The 20,010-nt window shown below is 36.9% G+C and overlaps 1 protein-coding gene across 1 annotated transcript in view; it reads right to left on the bottom strand.

The window, feature by feature from the left end:
* LOC413125 (LIM/homeobox protein Lhx9) overlaps positions 1 to 20,010 on the bottom strand; it is a 196,111-nt gene that overhangs the window by 136,150 nt on the left and 39,951 nt on the right. Inside the window, exon 2 of the mRNA XM_016915530.2 lies at positions 9,341 to 9,461. The gene's annotated coding sequence lies outside the window, so the exon portion shown is untranslated. The remainder of the gene's footprint in view (positions 1 to 9,340; positions 9,462 to 20,010) is intronic.

Here is a 20,010-nt window from a genome sequence, read left to right as displayed (position 1 = left end):
CATTAATATTTGTATTTATAATTTCTAAAGAGTAAGAAGTTTTATAATCATCTCAATAATTGATATTGATCGTTGCGTATAATTGTTATATTGAAAAAGAAAATTTTATTATTACAAGTTTATCATATCATGCGATGTGGACTTGGTATTATTACTAAAACAATATTAAGCTCGATCCATTTATTTATTTTAAGCAGATAAGAATATTGCAACGATACAAATGAATTAATTTTTCTTTTTCTTGCATTTTATCAGTCGTAATGATTTAATGAATTAAAATTTAATAATATTTGGATCGATCAAAGTTTCCCTCCCTCTAATCACGTATAAATTTGAAAGGTTTTTTTAAGAGACGCGAAAGAGGAGGAGTATAAGTGAGTACAACAATATTTGTATCTATCTACTGCGGATGTTGAAATGTTTTCCGACGAAAATATTTTTTTCCGCCCTCAAGCTTTGAAAAATTTCGCAATAACTGCCTCGTGTAACGTGGACCAGTATTCAGGCTCCCTTTACAAAGGACCAAAATCTAATTATTTCGAGCAATTCACTCGGTCCACGAAGTCGAAATCAAATCACTGGAAAACAATCGAATCACGCAAAAAAAAAAAGTAAAAAAAAAAAAAAAAAAAGAAAAAAAAAGTGGTCGAAAAAAAAAAATTACCCCTCCATTGTACTCGACTTTTTCCGTTTCGATTCTTCACGTGGCCGGGTTATTTTACAACACATGGTGACCATTTTAATGGGCTTCTCTGTTTCGATCAAGAAGATTACATCATGTCAACGTCGGCGAAGGTGTCCTGTAATTGACGACGCCCTGTTGATAATTCTAGCCGTTGATTGGCCACCGGCCAATCCAATATTTATAAATCTAAATGTGGATGCGCTTAAAATTCAATTTCAACGAAAGAGTCACAGGTGTACCGTCGCGCCACCTTGCCGTTTCTTTGGAACGATGCCGCCGTCTCCAAAAATATATCGTATAATGAAATTATATATTGTATTTTGTTAAGAAGAGCAAACAGAGCCCTTACGACTCTGCACAACGATTATTTTGTTTCGAGATGATTTTTAATATTTTTTTTTCAGTGAAAAATTTCCCGATGCAAAATTGGGAAAGCATAAAATCAAAATCGATTAAGTTAAGAGTGATTTGTTAAAGCATATTTTAATCGCAAATATCTAAGGTCAAAGATAAGACAAAGATTGGATATTTTCGAGAAATTATTTATACACGATTGATCTATTATGTTTGGATATTTTGAAAGATAATTTGGCAAATATATTCTTTGTGGAAATAAGAAAAGATGTTATGGAATGAAATATCGAGTTACATAAGATCGTTCAAGACGAACGTCATACCTTTAAATTGTAAATAAAACGCAAACCGTTTGAAGTATTTCAATTTATTGAATTTCATAATAAATCTTATTGTGGATTTTATGTCGGTGTAAAGAAATTTAAAATATTCCAAACAGTTTACGTTTTCATTTCAATTTAACGATATTAAGCAATTGCAAATAACCAAAAAAAGGAAAAACGTAAAACTAAAAAATGATAGAAATTAATAGTTCGATGATTATTACGATCGTATCCAGTTAAATTCGTTAGAGGAAATAACTCTCGACAAGAAATCGATGATATAAATCAAACTGGACACTTTTGCTTGAAGAAATTGCACAATTTGCTTGCTTGATAATCTCACGATTTATTTACATTAGATCATCGAGTGTAACATGCGATTACAACATACTCCTGATTATAGATTTTAATCGATTCGTTCTTTTCCACCATTTTTTCTTTTTTTCTTTTTTCTTTTTCCGATCGTTCGAAAGTGGTGCCTTCTTATCAGGACCGGTCATCACCTCGATTAATCGTGTTTTCATCCCTCGTCAAATATGAATCATTGCCTCGTTGCGTAATCGTTGAAAAGGTTCCGTCGATTGCGTCAGTTCGAGTGCTCGCGCAATTAATATCGATTACATTGTTTGATTATTGCCGATCATCCATCGAACGAGTATCTCTTCAAGTCTTGATATTTATATAGAGATAACGATGATTATTTTCATCGTTGGATTCGATGGAAAAAAAAAGAAAAAAAAGAAAAAAAGTTGTTAAATTTTTCAGCTTCGGATAATTTTTTTATTAGCTCTTATAAAGCCTCTTTCAGATTAAATTGCGAAACAATTAAAATTCTCAACGACATACTTCTGGAGGGAAATAAATTAGATAAAGTAGAAATAAATTTCGAATAAACTTTTCTTTGAAATAATAATTACGCAATAAAGGAATAATATTAAAAACTCAACAAAATAATAATAATAAATTTTGAAATAAGTATTATGACGTGAAAAAAATTCAACTTTAATTATAAGCAATTACTTTAACTACTTGTATTATTATATAATACAAGTCTATTCAACATATTCATATTTCACGATTTAGATATTAAATAAAATAATTCAAATATATAACAAATTTTCCACTACTATTTCTTTCAATCTATTTTAATTATAAGAACAAATCGTAAAGTCGATGAAGCCGTCATTTAAAAAAAATCATAATCGAGATCTATTATAATCTATTACACACGGTGTTACGGTCGAGAAACACTCGGAAACGATTAACAGCGTCCATTATCGTTCGAAAGAAGATCCATGGAGGGTGTCGGGACCGATATATCAAGCGACAGAGCCACTTTGCGGGCCAGTATGCGCAGGTATTTCGGCACTTCCGACAGAGTCGTTTGTCAGCATAGAGAGAGAGACGGAGCCGGTCGATCGGAATAAGCCAATTTTCCGAGCGATTTCTTATCGATCGCGCTGATCGTATCCCATGATCCTGTCGCCACGGACAAGATACAGAATAGACCTATCATCTTATAGGATTTCGTGCCCCGCGTTTCGAGAAATGCCAGGGAATAGTTTGAGCGTGATTTTTACAGGGATTTACAAGGAACGTTACTTAATAAATTTTGTACAGTCTTTGGAAATGTATAAGTAAAGTAATCTTCTTTTATTATTTGTAATAATATATCTGGAATGATACGATAAAATCTTTATAGATGAATATTATTTATTTATTCGTGATAAATATAATCATTATTATTAAAGATGTGTGTAAAAAGTTCCTGTATTATATATATATATATAAGTATTCTATTCTATTTATAAAGACTCATCATCTTGATTTAATAAATATTTCGGATAAATATTGAGTTACACAACGTTATTAATGCTTCGAAGATGGAAGTCAAAATAACAATATATTAGACGAAACCATAAATCTTGAAGGTTAAAGAGAATTTTTCTTAAGTTTTATCTAAAAAAAAAATATAACGTGATAAAATGGTAATAAGAATGGTAACGCGCAATTACGCAACAATGGTTCAAATATATATCCGAAAAAAGGCGAGTCTATCCTCCTTCTGTGTCTAAATACCCGGTCTGTGCTAGCTCACGTAACACGTTGTCCAAGTGTCGAGCATGTTTTATCGATGATCGTTAAACGATCACCGGCGTGTCTCGCGCCTTCTTCCGCCTCTCGATACGGCGTTCCTCGGCCACCGTCATTTCTTGCTCCACCAGGGCTATTTCCAAGCTATTTCTGAATGAAGGTTGAACGTTTGAAAACGTGTAATGTCGAACGCATTACGCAACAAGTTGCTTGTTTGCTTGTATAAATGTTTGTGGAACGGAACGGTTCGGAGAAAAATGGTACTTTAGCGGGCAGTTTAAGTGCTAGTTTAAGTTTAGAATATTAAACGATGCGATTAGAGAGATTGATGCCGAACGGACGAATCTCTGATTCTCGTCGGGAGAAGTGTGACTGGCAGGAGTTGCACAAGTTTTTTTTAGTGTCCCGATAAACGTAATAAAACGAGCCTTCCTAATAGGTTTACGATAACGTCGCTCGCCATAAAGTCCCGGCCATCTGTTTCTTACACCATCATCATCGTCGTCGTCAGCTTGGGACCATGTTGGTTAAACATTCTAACGCGTTTTCGTTTCGATCAATCATTGTGTAAATAATAATCAAAGTTCTCGATGTTACTCGATTATACAGCATTAAATGATATTACTTTGGAAATTTAGATTTATAGCGTGTAAATATTGATCAATTTTTAGAATGTTTTGAGAAGAGAAGAGAAGAAATTTTGAAAGGTGTATGGTTTAAAAGGTATAGACATTAACATGAGCAGGATTGGTTCTGGCCCATTGATCAGCCACGTGCTATAAATCTTATTATCGGTTTAAAAATAGAAATATTATCATCAATTAGAAATACTGTTGCCAGATTAATACAGATTAATCTGTATGTATTCACTTTACTGAAAAATTACTTTCATTTCTCGTTAACAAAAATAGAAAAAATTAAAAGTAAAACATGCATTTCAGAATAGATAATATAATGCTTAGATTGCAGACTTGTCTCCATCAATTTCTTGAATCGAACTGCTACTATATTATACTTCATATAATATATTATATATTTCTTTAAAATTGGTTATTTCAGAATTGTCAATGATACACCGATAATTAATTTATTTAATCGAAGATCGAATCTCAAGTTTGACAATCAAGAGACTCAACCTTCCTTAATTTTCATCCATTCATATCTGGATATCCAAAGTTTCCAAAGTTTCAATATTTACAAAAAAAAAAAAAAAAGAAAAGTACTCTACTTTCAAATATATAATCTGTGCGTTAAAGATTAAGGGATCGACCCATCTTATTTAACCACAGGAACAGAATTTTATTTTCCAGAAATTCTAAATTTCCTCGGGGATGCGATTACTCGGTCCCCAACAGATACGAGAGAACGAGAGATTTAATTAAGTTTGATCGGCGTTGAAACGAAAATGGGGCGGGCCGTGTTCCGGGCCCACGTCTTCCCACGATTCCCTATATATAAGAAGTTTCAATATATCGGGCGAAATGATAAGGCCTTTAGTGGGCCGTAAATCATCTCGTATCTAAGTGGCCAAGAGCGAGGGGGATATTTCTCGAGGAGGAATGGCCGGTTGTTCCGGCTCGGCCGAGGGCATTAATGAATTTCCATAATGGCGCGATAACAGTGTACACAGTGAGCCATTAATACGCACTCGCGAGATCTTTACGGGCGTTTTACGCTTCTCGTAAAACTGGCTCGCTCGCAATTTGTCCCTCCACCCCCTCCTCGCCTCTCCCTCCCCCTCTCCCTCCTTGTTTTCTCCGCGAAACTAGCCACTCCGTGAGCGAACTAGCTATTGCCCTCGGATGGACTCCTCTCGGCCATTTTCTTGTGTCGATTGTGGCTTCGATCGTGGATGAAGCACGAATTTTTCTTTTTTTTTTTTGATGGAAATTCAAGAGAACGAAGGGAAGAAAACGGATCTCCGTTTTCAAGTTCCGTTTCTGATTGCGTTGAATGAAAATTTCACAAACGTTTACGCGAAACGTTCTCAAACGATGAGATTGTTTGGAGGATAAGCAGATTCGGCGTGTAATAGGATTATTCGCGTAGGAATATCGATTATCCAAACAATCGGGGAACAAATTTAAATTTTTATTTAAAATTAATGGATTAAGAGTTCTTTTCATTCTTTTTTTTTTATATATGTAAATGTCTATCTTCTTGAAGCTTTCAGATTTTTTAGAATAATGGATTGGAGGAGGATACATGTATTTTAATGATTATTTGATTTGTTTATATAAATAGTAATTTACGAAAAATATTATTAATCGGTAAGTTTCGTAAAGGGACCATTAATGAAGAAAGAAACAGCTCTTGGAGAGTTAAATAATAATATTCTAATGTTAATGAATAAACCAGATTGCAGCATCTACTCAATTTTATCCCTTTTGTAAATATTATAAATATTCTCATTCAAAATTATTATAATAAAAAGTTATAAAATCATAAAGATGCAATCTACAACAAACGTATCTATTTATCAATATATATATATACGTTATAAATGTATACAAATGGAGTGTCACACGAAGACTCTTTTTTTCTTTAAAAATTGAAAAATCGATCATGTGCGATTAAAACTTCGTTTATGAAAAGGTAAAAAAAAATATTTTAATCTATTTCAAAGATTTTCGAAATATTCTAGCACAAAGTGTGGCAAAATATTCCTTCACGGTGAAGAAAATCACTATTCACGGATGGAAGCAGTTAAAAGCATAGAGAGTCCCGAGGAATCGGATTACGAGAAGGCAAGGGAGAAATGGGACTTCCACTTCGTTGCCCGTGAATAGTTCCAGAGGCAAGGGCCTTAAGGTCCTCTTCTCAGACTCGATGAAAAAACAACAAAGCGTCTGGTGCTCACAATAGTGAGCCTTAGGGCCCCGTTTCTCTATTTGCGTTTACAATAAAGGAACACAGAGAGGTTATGAAACGTGCGAGGGTGACCAGAACGAACTCGACATTCCCGGATCTCGGAGAAAATCTTTTATTTTTCTTATTCATAAATACATGCGTCCGATTATAAATGGATTGTATGGGAAAGAAAGATAAATTTAATTCTTTCTTTTTCTCTAAAAGCGAAATTCTTCTTTTAATTTTAAAATCTTTTGTATTTTAAATAATTCAATTAAATCAATATTCTCGATGTCTCTTTTTGTAATAATCGATACTTCTCATAAAAATTTTTAATACGTAATTATATTATAATTAATATTGTGTAATTATAAATTAATTTTAAATAAACATTTATTGCAATATAAATAAGCACAAGCCTTCGCTTAATAAGTATTGGAATCTTTATTTTCCATACCAAATAATTATGAATAATTGAAAATCACCGATTTAAAAAGATTAATTAACCAATCTTGCAAATCAATATAAGTATATAATTTCAAGTAAACGTTTCAATTCAATCTCCCCCAACGAATCCACCGATTTTCCAATGTAATAAACCCTAGACGAATAAACCAGTTTCGCGAATGGTGTTATTGAATCAAGGACAACGACCTCGAAATCCAAAAATTCACACGATCGAACACGTTTCCAACATATTTGGACAAAACCACTCACCGAGCATTTAGTCATCTCGTCTCGAAACGAGGAGGGATATACAGAGAGGAGGAACCTCTACAAGAAGATTCAAGAACCTCGACGGCCCACGTTCATTCCCTGCTTACGTAACCGCACAACACGAGAGCCGAGAAACTTTTTTCTTTAAATCAATTTCAGCTCCTCGTAAAGCCCACGCGTGGCCCAGGTTTCCTCTCGTCGTTCTAATTGAGACCAGCGACAGGTAACGATACGAGGAAGAAACCTGGCTAGTAGCAAGAGGAATGAAGAGGTAAAACGGCACGAAAATGGGCAAACAAGAAGCCATCCCCTCGTTTTCGTCCCCTCGAACGAACCTCTCATTGCCGGCAATGACTAGCGGATATAACACGTTTCCAGGTAGGGACTGGTGTGCTGTTTAGGGGGAAGGATAGTCGCTGGACAAACGAGCGCTACGGATACGACGTACGATCGTTATTGCGACACCGAGCACCATGATCACGGGGAACAACAGATCTTGGTGTCTCCACATATGGTGGACTGCTGTGATCAGTTAAGGGATCGTGATATCGTTCGATGAGTTTGAGTATCTTTTCCTTTCTCGGGGTTAAAATCGTTTGGTTTCTTTTGAACGTGTTTCTTCAGTTCTTTTCGTAATAAACAGGTGTATCATCTATTTATTATAAATCTCTTCCAAATTTGTTGATAAACACTTAAATGTATATATAATTACAAATTTTGAGAATCCATGGCCAAGAAAAAATTAAGAATCTAAGATTTAATTTTTAACGAAATTTAAAACTTATTGAGAAGTGTATTTTGATATTGGAGAAAAATATAATAAAAGATATTCTATAAATTAAAAATTGAATAACTTGAGCAATAATATAATGTTACATTATACAAAAATTAAACAAAGAATTCTACATCCATTCTAACCTAATGGCATTGCTAAATAAATTTCTATATCCATTACTATCGGGGACAGAAACTATACTACCCCCGTAGTATTTCAACGCAGTTTCCGACAAGAAGAGGGAAAAAAAAGAAGAAAACAAAAAAAAGCCGGAAACAAAGTTCATTTTTGCGAAAAAGGAAGGAAGGAAAAAAGAAAAGGGAGACGGAATCAGTGGAGGGATCGTTTGCTTTCATTTAACCGCGGATTCCTACGGTTTTTTTTTCCACAGGCGGGTAAAGCCAGGCGCGTAAATAGTCATATCTAACATTTATCAGGTGACACGCTCGTTCTGGCCTCGTCAAGATCCATTTGCGGGCGCAGGGATGCACAGGAGCATTACCGTGTCGCGATGTCAAATACTAACGGCGGAGAAGCGAGTGGTGTCATTACCGGACCTCATAGCGGCGAGCCATCGCATCTCCACTGCTACCCACTCTCCTCCCTTCACCCCTTCACGTGGCCGTATTTCTCCGTTGCGGAACACGGAACAACACCGTTGCGTACACAAACAGGTTGATAGATCTTGATGGAGCACCAAGTCCACGGCCTCTATGCTAAATACCGGGCGTCGCAATTAGACGCGCCACGTGTAATTCAATTACGGTGGAAATAAATGCTGCGCTGCGCTGCGTACCGTGGTTTGAATAATAACGCATTATGGGGAGGACGAGGTGTTATGTATGTGAAGTTCGAATTCTTTTTTTCTTTTTTCTTAAAAGATTTTGAGAAGAAACGTATGCAACGCTTCGATTCTAATTCGATTGTGGTGAAAGTGAAAAAGTGATATTATATATGTTTCGATTGTAATCACGCGATTCAATTATGGCGAGAATAAATGAAACGCTTTGAACAGGAATCTTTTGATGATTTCTTAGGTAATGGAAGAAATATATGATGCTTCGATCATAATGCAGTTTAACAATTCTTTGGATTAGTTTTAGAAGTGAGAGTGAATTTTGGAATTGATTTTCTTATATTTAGAAGATAATCTATCTTTAATATTTTGTAAGGAGAAATTAGCAAGCAAGATACGATTTCGATCAAATCTTTCAGATCGAATATTCGGCAATGTATATATGTAGTACTTTATAACTTGATAGCTTTTTTCGTTTTAAAAGAGTTATTCTTAGTTATTCTCCTGATACACGATATCGTTGCGATCGTCTTTTCTTGTTTTCCTAATTAAAAGCAAGGGAGGACAGCAAAAAGTTATTCGAGCCTTAACAGTATCTTCGAATCGATCGAAACTACTCTCTAATAAATACGACGAGGATTTGAAATATTACTATAATAAAATTGTTAGTTTTATGAAATGTGTTAAAAAAGTTTTAATAGAGTTAATACAATAATATCATTGTTTTAAAACATGGATAAACTTACCCTCGAGACCAGTCGACTCAGTACTTGCGAATCCCTAGATCCCAGCCATCTAAGTCACATGCAGCAGTCGAAAAATTCGTTGGTACTTGCATATGGGGGATAAGAAAGGTAGAGTCAGGACCTAAAGAGAATAACATAAACTTTAGTGAAGATATACCTTATCATATTACAATTAATTAATTAATAATTATTTAAATCAATTATCAATTATTCCTTTCATCGATCGATTATTCTTTCCTTCAAAATTATATATATATTTTTAAAATCAATTCGATTGAAAGACACCAATCAATCAATAAATAATAGAGATATAATATTGACAATATCTTTTCACCAAACCAAACCCTCCCTCCTAAATCTCTAAAAAAAAAAAACAATCCTTCAACAGACCAGCCAACCCATCACAATCGTCCAACACTTCCGGCAAAGAAGTATTTCCCCCAACTATTAATTCTCGTTCCACGAATACACGGAGGTTAACATCCACAGTCGTCGTGATTGGCGCCGGCGTAGGGTATCGCCTTAGAAACGAAGTAAAGGAGGGAAGGAGAGGATGACGTGGAGGAAAAAGAGAAAAAAGGGGAAAGAGAGGAAAAAAGAAGCTTAAAAAAAAGAAGAAGAAGAAAGAGCGTCTGAGAAGTAGGATGAGAAACCCGAAGAAGAAGAAGAAGAAGAAGAAGAAGAAGAGGAGAAGGGTCGGCAAGGGGTAGGGGGCTAAGACGTTGTCCTGCCAACAGGTGGTAGCAACCTCACACTACCGGTGCTCCCGCTGCTTCAGCTCCAACCCCTTTTTCACCCTCCGTGGCAGCAACCACGACGATAACCCGCGGCGACACCCGATAAAACGGGCCGTAGAGAGGGTTGGAGGTCTTCTACGATGCCGGGATAAGTGGGTCGTGGTCGGGGAACGGAAAAGAAAAACACCGGAGGGATTATCGGCCGTGGATACACCATCTCCTCTCCCCTCCTCCTACGCTCTTTCCCTCTCTCTCTCTCTCTTCCTCCAACGGCGCCCCTTTAACGAAAGAAACTTGCTCTTTGCAGGCGCACGTGCACTTGCTACGAGACGACGCTCTGCTTACGATTCTCGGCCAGGACTCTCTTTCTCTCACTTTCTCTTTCAATGTCTATGTACATGTATATATATATGTATCTCTTTCTTTCTCTCTGCTCGTCGTTCTCTGTCGACGATACGCTTCCACGAGCGGGATGCTCGAGTGGCCTGTATTTTGCGAACCGTGGATTTTGCGGTCTCCCGGGTAAAGGACAACCAACCCCCTCTATGTACCACCCCTCCCCCCGGCTCCTTCCTGGATTGTTGGCTCACGGCGTGCTGTCACGTCGCGACGCCTCGGCCAAAGGGAATTGGGAGGAGGGCTCGGCGAGCTGGAAACTCGAACTCGTCTCCATTTTTATTCGTTTCTTTGTTTGGTGCTAATTGGCCGTATATATATATTTCGATGTTGTAAATTTTAATATAAATGCGTGAGAAGATATTATAAAGTAAAATTAAAGTAAAGGATAAATATGAAATTAATTGTTAATATTTTAAATGTTTTATTATTCTAAAATTTTTAAGATTGATTGAACTATGTTAAATAAAGAAATTTAATTTTCTTGTTTGATAATAATCTGTGTTTAATAATAAATTCCAAGTAATTAACTCAGAGATTGACAATAAGGAAAGTTTCATGGAAATAATGCGAGGTGGATAAAAGTTTATGAATTCTTTTCTTTCTCTTCCGCGGGAGATCTCGAAGACGAGATTCGATAATTTTGTTTCTCAACGTCCGCGGTAATTTTAACGAAGACGCCATTAAGAGGGAAAGGCGAGCCGATGGAAAAGATTCGGTCGTCTCAAAGGAAAATCTTAACGAGCGGGAACAATGAACCCATGTGAATTATTACTGGGCACAAAGCGGCCCGTGTTTTCACCGTTTAATAAAATGCGGAATGAATTAAGGGAACGACGATCATTCCGTCTTCCTTTCCTTTCCTTTTTTTTTTTTTTTTTTTTAATAATCAACAATGTCCTTTCCTCAGACCGACCAATTATTCGATAACGAGACCATTTTAAAACATCACGAATGTCTTCTATGTCTCTCCATCACTTATATATATTTATTTCGTTTTAGCAACAAAACGTTTCGGGTAGATTCAAAAGCTGGATCCCCGTTTGGAGGGATCATCGAAATCCGGAAGTGTGTTTAAACTTTCGAGAGCAAAAGGGATGCCGTGGGACGTTAATCGAAATCTGATTTCACCCGATACGTCCAATCGATGTCGAACGACACGGAATTTCCGCAAGATTTGCCAATACAAATTTGTCCCTTTACTATTGACAAGAATATTGCCACAGGATCGAATATTGGTGGTAACAATACGCGCGTATGAATATTCGATGGATATTCACCGGGGTGGAATAAAATTTAGGGATGGAAATTCCTTTTTTTTTTTTTTTTTTTTTTTTGCTATTCGACAGCAACGATGATAAAAGTTGTCGCCCCTTGTAGAAAATGTGGAACAAATTTCTTTTGAATAAGTTTACTTGACAATTATTACTTTCATTTATATATTCTTTTTTTCTTTTTTTTCTTTTGGACAATGTTTATGAATTTTTGGATACATAAATTGTTTCAATTTAGATTTGGAATAGATTAAAAAAATTTGTATTACAGATATTCATTTTGAAAAGAATATATTTAAAAATATTAGTTCAAGCAAAAAGAGAGAAATTGAAAATTTTGTAAGAATTCTTATGATATTTCAGTAATTAATTTTAAAGAGATTGCTTCTTGGGAATTGAATTAAAAATAAGTTTTTATCATTAAAGAATATTTTATATTCATCGATAATTAAAATTGGAAATTAAATATTATTGGATTATAAATTTTTATAAAAGTGGTTAAATATAGAGTTTTAAATAATGTATATTTTATTTTAGACATTTTATCTTTCTTTTCTTCACTTACGTTTCTTGTATATTTAAATTTTTAATAAACGTTATAAATATCCTCAATCTATACATTACATTTAATTCGTCATCCGTTAAAAGGAATTAAATGAAAATCAAGTTACAATTTCTAATTTTAACTCGTTAACAATGAAGAATTTAATGCCAAACAGGAAGTAGAATCTAAAATATCTTAAGTGGAACGATCTAATTCGCTTTTCGCCAATTAAATCTACGCCGAACAAACATAAATACAACGACAAGATGCAATCATCCTGTTTGAAAATCAGATCAGCTCGTGAATAATTTAAACAAGCTAAACAAGAATAGAATCTAAAATATCTTAAGTGATATAATTTTTTTTAATTAAATTCATAACGATCCTTGCCAATTAAATTTATGCAAAGAAAGCATAAATATCAGAGATACGATCGGATTTGAAAATCGGATCCTGAAACTCCTGGCTCATGAATAATTTATATCCAAACAGGAAGTAGAACTTTTTAAAATATTTTAAGTGATACAATTTATCCAATTTACTTTTTTAAATTTACAACGATTCTTGCTAATTAAATTTACGAGAGAGGAACAAGTATAAATAAAACAGAGAAAGAAGATACAATCTGTGTGTTTGAGAATTGAGAAGAATTTGTGAAAGTAGAAGCTGTAAATATCCCGAATGAAAAGTCCTTTTTTCGTCCCAAAAAAGAATTCTTCTAATAATAACGTTTCAAAACGTTTAAAAGAAGAATGTTAAACTATTCAACATGAATGTGTCCGATTATAAATTCTAAAAAAAAAGGAGTTGAGTGCTAATGAACAGCAATTCTAAAATATTGGCTTTCATAATGAAAAACTGGGGAGAGGAGAGTAAAGTTAAATTGAAATTATTTTAATTTAATTTTTTTAATCTACATCCATATATTTTGCAGAAAGAGAGGAAAAACAATTAGAAGGAGTAAAATTAATAATAACGTAGAAAATATATTGTAATAATAAATAAACTTTCGTATTAATCCCTGAAATCCTATAATACGTGCGCGGATATTTCATTATCTTAACAAGTGAAAAACATAGAGAAGGAAATTTGAAAATAATCAAACAATAGTAATCTGAAATCACAGTGATTTATATATCATTCGTGTATTGTACGAATAAAATCCTCACTTTTCACAACGTACATTAACATATCTATTCTACATTATAATATAGTAATATTATAATTCGTAATATTATCATTTATATTTATATTACGTCAAAAGATCAATGATATATAAATGCCTGGTACGAAATTTGTTCAAATGCTTACAAACCTGTAAGCCGTAAAGCCAATTTTACCACTCGTAAATATCGTACACAATTTATCCAACCTCCTCTTCAAATTTCATAATTAAATCTACGAACGAAACAAGGGCGAACAAGAGTTGGAATGATTCCAGGTTTCGAAAATCGAACAAAATCCGCGGGAAGGGGGGAGAGAACAGGGCCACCTTTCAGATCGCAAAACTAAACAAACGAATAGATTCGATTTGTTCGAGGGAACGTTTTCCATTCTACGTTCCAGCGACCTCCCCTTCTTCTCTCTCTCTCTCTCTCTCTCCTCCTCCTTTTTTAAGGGGAGGAGGACAAAGGCTCGTTTGTTGGGCCCCCAAGTCTCACAAAGGGTTCCATTGCAGCCATGCGGCCGCATGAAACGAGGTCTGTAAGACCTCTCTTCCCGCTACCACCTCCCTTTTCCACGAACGCCGAGATTCTTCTTCTCTCGGTAATAAGAAATTTGCTACATTGATGCCCGGCCCAAGACGCCGAGTTGTTATTGTGTTCTTAACATTGTTATCGCTGTGAAACCGTGAAATCGCGAGAAATTGTATCGATTTGCCCCTTCGCCCGACTTTTATTTCATTTCGGCCGAAAGGATAAATTTCGTTTCGAGGGGGTGGGGGAGGGGCGCGTAATTACGAGGGGATGGATTAACCCATTCGCGGCGAATGACGTGTAACGCGATAATAACGTTAATAACGGTCACTTTCACGCCCGATGTGGGTGTTTCAGATATATTAGGGCGTTAATATATATATATATGTATACGTGGATTAATGGATCCTCGAAGGATTAATTCGAAGAGGTTAAAAGAACGAACAAGAGATATCGAGAAATTGTAGGATTGGAGGAGAGTTGTATCTGTATATCTTGTTTCGTCTAAGATAAATTTGAATTAATTTATCAATTTATTAAATGAGGATCGATATTTTTGTACATCAATCTTTGCGTTTGTTTCGATTTATGGAGTCGAATCATTTAGAAATTATGCAATTATAATATTACTGAATTATATCGAAGCTTTAATATTTAAGAATTAATATTATTTGATATTATACTTTTTTTTTAATTCACGTTTGCAAAAGAACTTGAACTGATATTTAAATCAGATAACGTGCAACAATTTCGAGTAGCAATAACGGAGATAGATATTGAGATAATAAAAAAAAAATCCTCCATCGAGCATATGTCACAATTTTATTTCCCAATTTTAATAACTTTCGATTATCATAACTTGTATACACATATAGGAAATACAAATTTTCGTACAACACAACGAATTTAATATCGTTCCTTCTTTCTTCAAAATGGAGAATAAAACTTTCAAATCCAATATCGATTCTCTCGTTCGTTTCACAATCCAAATTGTTAAAAAATGCAGGGACATCAAAAGATTGCGAGAGATCATTTCCTTTTCGAAAGCGAATAAGAGAATAAATGGGAAATAAAACAAGAAATAAATAAACTCGTGGAAGGTCTCACGAGAGGAAAAGAGAGAGGATCGATGGGAACCCGAATCTCTTCCCGAGAATTCTTCTGTTCAAGGAATTCGATAGGAAAGGATAAAAATTGACGGGTAAATTTCGAGTAAACAAGGAATTCCCGCTTTTCTCGCAAACGCTTTACGTGCGTGGAATGACGTGTGCGCGCGCGACCGTGAGCGCCACTCGGTTCCCGGGTCGGGTTCAAGGGTTTTGAGGTGAAAACGGGACCGTGATTCCAGGCACAAACTGGATCGACGGGTTCCTGACTTGACGAAGCCCTCGACCTGCGACCTCCGCCTCCGTGGAAGAGGTCGGGATGAAGTTGCAGGATCGTATATCGCCGGTTCACTTGCAGTACACCTCTCCCCCTCCTCCTCCTCCCCCACTTCCCAAACTCCTTTTTACCCGCCTCTGTTTCCCCCTTTCCCCAAGCCTCCCTCCTTCCTTCGTATATATCGATCCTCGCGGACCACTTTATACGGAATGGCTGTGGCGATTTCGAGAATTCGTTCTTCGACTTATCCAGCAACATGGGATTCCTTACTTTCCCTCAAATATTTATCTCTCCATCGTCCTTAAATCTCTAAAAACCTTGACTAGGTAAAGGATTTTTCTTCTAATGTTATTTTCTCTCTCTCTCTTCTTTGTCTCAAAATATATCTCGATACAATCGATATTCGAATGAATCTGAGTGTTAAAAATGAATGTCAAAGTTGTTGAAAGTTAGGAAACATCATTTAGATAAAGGAGATCTGTCGAGATTTCATTATTATTTAATTATAAAATTAATCAAAGAAGTATCGCACACGATCAGATTTCTTCAGAGACACAATCAGGGAATGGGTCAAAAACTGGAGTCCCAGTTTCTAGGAATTGTTGTTAGATAACTTCGTAACAGTTAAGCGGATACTTTCCATGTTTCGACCTAGAGACAGATTCGACGGAATGAAACTGCCCCCCTCTCTGAAGTATAAACCGAGCGAGTAAGTCGAGAAAGCCGCGGGGACTCGGAGCGGATCCGCTTCCTCCGGGGAAGCCGCGAAACAAGAAACAAGAGAAAAGATTAAGAGAAGACGATGAAGTTGTTCCTTACGCTGGACAAAGAAGGTAGACGGGTCGAATCAATAATAAGCCAAGTTAAAAAGGAACCTTTGAAAACTCTTCCGACACCTCTGAACGTATCCTATCGACCTTGAAAGCGAAAAAATAGGATCCGGAGAGAGAGGAAAAGAAAAGAAGAGAAAAGAGAAATAGAGGAAGAACCGCTTTTCTCCCCCTCTCCGCTGCAGAGGAAAATTCGCAAGCTTCCCCATTTCGGGGCGCGCTGACGATCCAGGAGAGTGGTTCTCCCCGCAAGAAGGACGGACAGATCCAAATTGAAATGTAATGTACACCCCTCCAGCATCCACCCTCCCCCTCACCCTTCGATCGGCCAATCCTCGTTCCTCTCTTCCTCTTTCTCTTCCCCTCCAGCTTGTGCTAGCCGGCCAAAGATGCCTCGTTGTTCCAAGCGAGGGAAAGAGCCTCTCTCCCTCTCCCTCTCCCTCTCTTCGGTATAAGTGTAGGTGATTTACTGCTTCGGGCTTAATGGAAGCTGTTTACTGCTAATTAAAACGAAGCCCCGCTTTATACTGTGTGTACATATGTGTACATCTATCTGCTCTCTATGTATGTGTGCGGTGTATATAACTCGGAGAGCGCACCGAAAACCGATTCCACGGATTCGTGTCGCTCTGGCTACCTACTTCCAGACTTCTCGTCTACGAATTGCTGCTGGTTGATGGTGGAGGGGTGGGACGGGGGTGGGCTCTTCTCGCGATGAGTGTGCACAGGGTGAAACTGTTTGGTGGATATCGTGTACTCGCAATTGGAGTGGCTCGCGCTCGCGTGAACGAGGAGGGTTTCGAAGAATGTTTGGGTTATTTGCACCGATTACCGTTGCTCCTACCTTCTTAACAAATCGCGAGGATGATGATGAATTTAAAGAATAAAACGAATTTTTGAAATATTACGGTGAATAGTTGATTTTTATTTTGAATTCGATGCTTTTAATCAAGTAATTGAGATCAATTTTATTTCTACTGTTATATATATCCCTCGAGGAAAATCTTTTGAACGTGATAAGTAAACACATATCCAGATGCAATAAGTTTCTGTTTTGACATTTCATTTGGAAAAAAAAAAGAAAAAGAAAAATTGTATTCAATTAAAGAAAGAGAACTAAACTCTACTTCATTCTTCCAGTTATTATAAATTAACAAAAGGAGACAAATTGAATTATACATTGGAATAAAATAAAAAATTAAGGTGATACAGCCAACTGTTATTCATACGTTGTTTGCCATTACAGACATTACAGTGTACAAATGAACACTGGAATGGATTGAACGAATGGGTTCACGATCGATTAACAACTTGCTCGTCATTACTAAAAATGCTCGTTGAATAATGCTACACTCGATTATTCAAAACATTTCGAAAAAAGAAAAGAAAAGGAGGGATTCTTTTCGCGAATCGATCGAGCCAATTACCATTTCCAAAGCGCCATTTCAATCGCCAGACGTACTCGTACCCCCTCCCCTCCATCAAGTATTCCACGTATCAAGTCCACTTCCGCTACCTTCCGTGGCACAAACGTGGAAAGTGGACGGTCCCCGCGGTGAAAAGAACAATTAACCGTTCCCTCCAATTACCACAATCACCGATGTTGTTTTATTCATAAAGCTACCTCGCATAAAATCTCCCCCACTCCCCGCCATACTTATCCCATCGCCTCTCGTCCAGAAAAGGATTCCTCGGTTGAATGGTAAAACCTCGAGCCAGGACACCTCGAAAAAAAACGTCGCGGCGACGACGACGGCGGCGGCGTCGTATTCGTCCTCCTCGTCGACGTTTCGTTCGAGAGCAAGCCCGAGTTCTACGTTCCACGATAATTACTATTCTTGTCGGGGCAAAGAACGGACGTTTCAAAGGGTTTGACACGCGTCAATCCCTCTTCGTGCACGCGGGCGAACGGTAAACAATCGCGTTTCGAGGAGCAAAGTTACTCCAATTAGCAGCGGGGGTCCCCCGAATAATGCAAGGCCCTCCGTATTTATAACGCGGTAATCTCCCTCTCTCTTTTTCCTCTTCCAGCGCGGAGTTGCTCTCTCTAGGCGATCCAATAAGAGGCGAACCTACCCGCCGTTTCGCCGGGCTCCTCCCAATTAAACCGCGCCACGCTGCAATGAGCTCGCATACTGCGTACCCGATATCAATTACCGGGCCAAGTGACACGGCGCAGTCGGCGGAAGGAGGACGATTAAAACGAGAAGAAAGAAAATCATCGGCCGGTGGGGAGTGGGTAGGTAGTAGAACGAGTAGGGGAGGGAAGAATGGAGGGGGGAGGAAAAAAGAATAAGGGAAGGAAACGTCGGGTAATGAGAGAGAGAGACAAAGAGATGCTTGTACGGACTTAACGAAGGGATGTTGCGTGGCTCTCCGCTCGGAGATTTCGAAGTTCAAGGACATCTGATTGTATCGGTATAACTCGTTGGCGAGTTTTTTTTTTTTTAGATCGAGTGGAAATAAATGGAAATTATTAATGGTTTTTAAGAATTAAAAAGAAAAAGAAGTAATTTCGTTGAATCGTTAATTTCTTTTTTTTACGCCATTTGTAATTGGAATATGATTAAATTGAATTAAATTAGAATCTAGTTTATTCATAAAGAGTTAAATTTGATTTCTATTTACTCTTATTTTTTGATTTGATTTTTTGAGATAACAAGGTATCTTCATTTGTTCGAAGAAGAAATGCTAACAGGTTGATTGTAATGAAAGATTAATTGGGATTATACGAATTATCATATTCTTCGTAATAAATTCTTCGAATTTTATAATATCAAAATATTCCTTACTTTCGATAAATTTTCTAAAATAATGAAATTCTAATTATTCCTTCGAATTAAATTAAATTTTACGGAACGCATCGGTGAACATTTTCATCGAAAATGTAGCGATAAGTCTTCAAAATTAATTTTAAGGCGTCTCTATCCATCAACTTCTTCTAGGCAAGGGAGAGCAAATATTCATTATCTTTCTGTTTGAACTAGCTTAAACAAAACCTACATACTTTGCACATCGAGGATTAAATATCAACAAATCAACATATCAGAGAAAAATAGAAATAGAATTTTTTTTAAACACGGTGCAAAAAGTATTTAAATTTCAAAATGACAACGTATGATAACTTTCGATCAATCAAATTTCTCAGCCTCTCCTCGAATCTTTCCTCGAATCAAAATTATCTTCAAGAACGCGAAAAGAAAGAAAAAAAGAAAGAAAAGGGAATCGTTCGATCGACAAAGAGGCTTAATGGAAGCGTATCCATCGCGGTACGATCGGTCATTTAATTTCTTAAGTGGCAGCGGGGCAAACATTAGCCCCCTCCCCTCCTCCCTCGGCTCAGAAGGCGAGGGGATATCTTATGAGGTCAATGCGAGGAAAGAAACGAAAATCCTTACAAGGTTCCAACGTTGGTTCCAACCGTGTTCAAGGTATTCCTCGAGTCGAGCACTGGAAATGGAGCTTTTATACGAAAGTACTCCATATCACTTTATTTAAGATTTACCCTCTCGCTCGCCCCTTTCAACCCCCAACAAGACTCGTCCATTTCGTTGCGACCCATCTCGCCCCTCGACGGCCCGCCTCTATCCGCCTCGTTCTGCCATTCTTAAGCTCGATCCTCGCCTGTTCGAGCGTCCTTCTGTATCGACGTCTCTCTCTCTCTCTCTCCTCTCCTCTCCTCTCCTCCCTCTTGTCCACAAACTTCACTCCTCCAACCACCGCCAACCTTCTCTCCTCTCCTCTCCGCCTTTCGAAACGTCTTGTTTGTTTATTCCACTCAGCCTCCTTAACATGATCTGTCTGCTTGG

The sequence above is a fragment of the Apis mellifera genome, linkage group LG12 (assembly GCF_003254395.2).
Source record: "Apis mellifera strain DH4 linkage group LG12, Amel_HAv3.1, whole genome shotgun sequence".
NCBI classification, from domain to species: Eukaryota; Metazoa; Arthropoda; class Insecta; order Hymenoptera; family Apidae; genus Apis; species Apis mellifera.
Note: the sequence above shows the minus strand (reverse complement) of the source record. Positions and strands in the feature narration are given on the sequence as shown.